Source organism: Hippoglossus stenolepis, chromosome 21 (genome assembly GCF_022539355.2).
Source record: "Hippoglossus stenolepis isolate QCI-W04-F060 chromosome 21, HSTE1.2, whole genome shotgun sequence".
NCBI classification, from domain to species: Eukaryota; Metazoa; Chordata; class Actinopteri; order Pleuronectiformes; family Pleuronectidae; genus Hippoglossus; species Hippoglossus stenolepis.
In genome coordinates, this window is record NC_061503.1 from 18,205,973 (window position 1) to 18,208,730 (window position 2,758).

The window sequence follows — 2,758 nt, forward strand, 5'->3', positions numbered from 1 at the left end:
TCTTGGTACTGGTGTTTTTAAATTTAGATTTCCTGTCGGCTTGTGTTTGAACAGCTTGTCAGAATAACATCAACACAGCACAAGTGTCTCCAGTGTTCACTTTTTAAATAGATCATTGAACAGCTTTGTATTTGGGTGACGTCCATGTTTTTACAGTTTTTAGCTGATAAGGGCTCAAGGATTTCTCGCCGCACAACCGTTTAAATGGTCCAGAGGTTAAATGAACACGACAGATGTTTGTGTGGTAACTTGAGGGACGACTCTTAACCTCGAGCACGGAGTCGTCCTCTGCTCAGACTGAAGCAGGAACAGAAGAGCTGACACTCCTCCAGTGGGAGATCAGTTCAGATGTCGGCAAAACTCGCTGCGTTCTTCTCACGTCACGTCCTAAATTTATCATTTTTGACTTTAAACGCTTGCCCCACTTTCCCTCAGATGGCGGTGACACCATTTAGACCTATTACTCAAGTAAAAGTATTAGTACCACATTAAAAGTATTGATGTATTAGCTCCAAAATGTTCTTTTAAGTATCAAAAGTAAAAGTACTAATTGTTGAGTACAGTAGTTAAATGTTGAGGTTCATTTTAACAACTCTATACTGTTATTACTGTTATACCATATATAACTTAAATAAGTACATATGAATAAAAAACACCTATATAAATTATTAAAATGTGTAATACTGTATATATTATATATAACTATATACAGTATTTTAATCTATGAAGTATAATTCATATATCAAATTTGAATCTCATCTGAATGTCAGATAAATGTAGTGGAGTGAAAAGTACAATATCTGCCTCTGAAAGTACCTAAAAATGTACTTAATTACAGTACTGCAATTGAGTAAATGTAATTAGTTACTTCATACCATTGCATAAACCTACAGTATAGACAGCAGTTAGTGTTTAGACAATAAAAGAGGCTTAACTTTAATCATCTGTAAATCCTAAATGAAACTCTGCACTCAGGTGCTAATAAAAGCCTGGAATTCAATTTTTAACGTTCTAATGATGTGAAAATGTGTTTGTGTTTTCATTCTCACCTCTCGTTTAATTTTTTCATTCATCTCCGACACCAGTTAAATTCCTCAGAGGCACCGTGCTCCGTCATCACACCCCCACTCCCCAATGGGAACTCGCACAGCTTGACCCGAGTGGGGACTTTAAAAGGCTCTAAATAAAGAGGCTGTTGCTAAGTTACTAGCTGTGGACGCTGCTCTGAACATTGTCCCCATCCTAAGCTTATGTTATACCTCCGCTCTGTTACACATGTATGTAAGCGGCTGAGATCCCCCGTGGCCTCGCCGCTCGCCACGAGCTGACAACCACCGGGAATCGTCTGGAGAACACGATCCAGTGTGGACATGTTCTGCATCTTCATTTCCTGACTTCCCCTGTTGACAATGGACATATTGCAAAACACCTTTTTTGTTCCAGTCTGCACATGAGCAAGTTTAATGAACACAAATAAATAAGATGTGATGATAAGATCCAACATAAAAAAAAACAACAGCTCAGGTGGTTGAACCAACGGACAAGAAGCAACAAAGTAATTTCACGTGGTCGTTATTCTTCATTGTCAACATCAGAGAATCGTACAGAACCAAGTTGAAGGAAAGTGCCACAGATTACAGGGGAATACTACAAATGATTTTTAGTAACAACTGTGCAAATTGCAAACTCTACACCAGTTTCTTTGGCCACCACTTAAAGAAATAATCTACACCTACATTAAACACAGCGTAGCTTGCATATTGAATCAGCAGGATGTCGTCACCGTCACAGAATCTGATAAAACAAGTGCTTCGCTGAGAGGTTTGTGTCCAGAAACGAGATGAATGTAAAACCGGTGACACGTTAGCGACTTCACCTAAAAGTCCAGAGTACAGTTTACAGTGCAGAGCCACTGGCTGTTGTAAACACATTGTCCTTGAGAGAGAGAGAGAGAGCGAAGCAGCAGAATCAGATGAAGCTTCCCACCTGTTCAGCTGTTATATCAGACAAGGGGCGAGAAGAGCAAGTTGAAACTGCAATAAAATTTAACCCAACAGAAGCATTTCCAGCGAGTCGCACCATTAAATTCACACGGAGCAGTTCCATGTTTAATCTGTGTGACACTTACGGGAAGCACGAGAAGTAAATGTCACTCAACAGTTTTTTCGACATTGCACTGAACTCCAGAGAACCTCCTGACATTGTCCCCGGGGTAGAAGCTCCGGGTAATGTCCGAATGAGCGCCTGTACAACAGGAGATTCTCTGGAGGCTTCACCAGGAGTGACCTGGCGTGTTGATGTTTCCTGTCTGAGCAGAGACTCTCCTGCTGCGTTTCATATGTTCATATGTTTGGACATTCTCTAGAGTTCATGTCTCTCTAGAAACACGAGAACAAGATTAATTGTATGTTGAACTAATGCAGAAAATCTCTCTCTGCCCTTCGCCAACACAAACTCAAGTGCTCTCTGAAAGCTGGCTCGAATTGATTTGGGGGCATCACGGCCATTTGTAAACTCAGCAGGGTCCTTGAGAGAGAGAGAGAGAGAGAGAGAGAGAGAGAGAGAGAGAGAGAGAGAGAGAGTACATGTGAGCAGCAGATGATGCTGTGGTGCAGGGGTGATGAGACGGGGGAGAGAAAGGAGGCAGGGGACAGGGGGAGAGAGGAGGAATGAAGAGGAGGATGAAGAGGAGGACGAGAAGAAAGCTGAAAACATGCGACCATGCATGAATAACCAGGACGCGTAGAGCAGCTGAAAG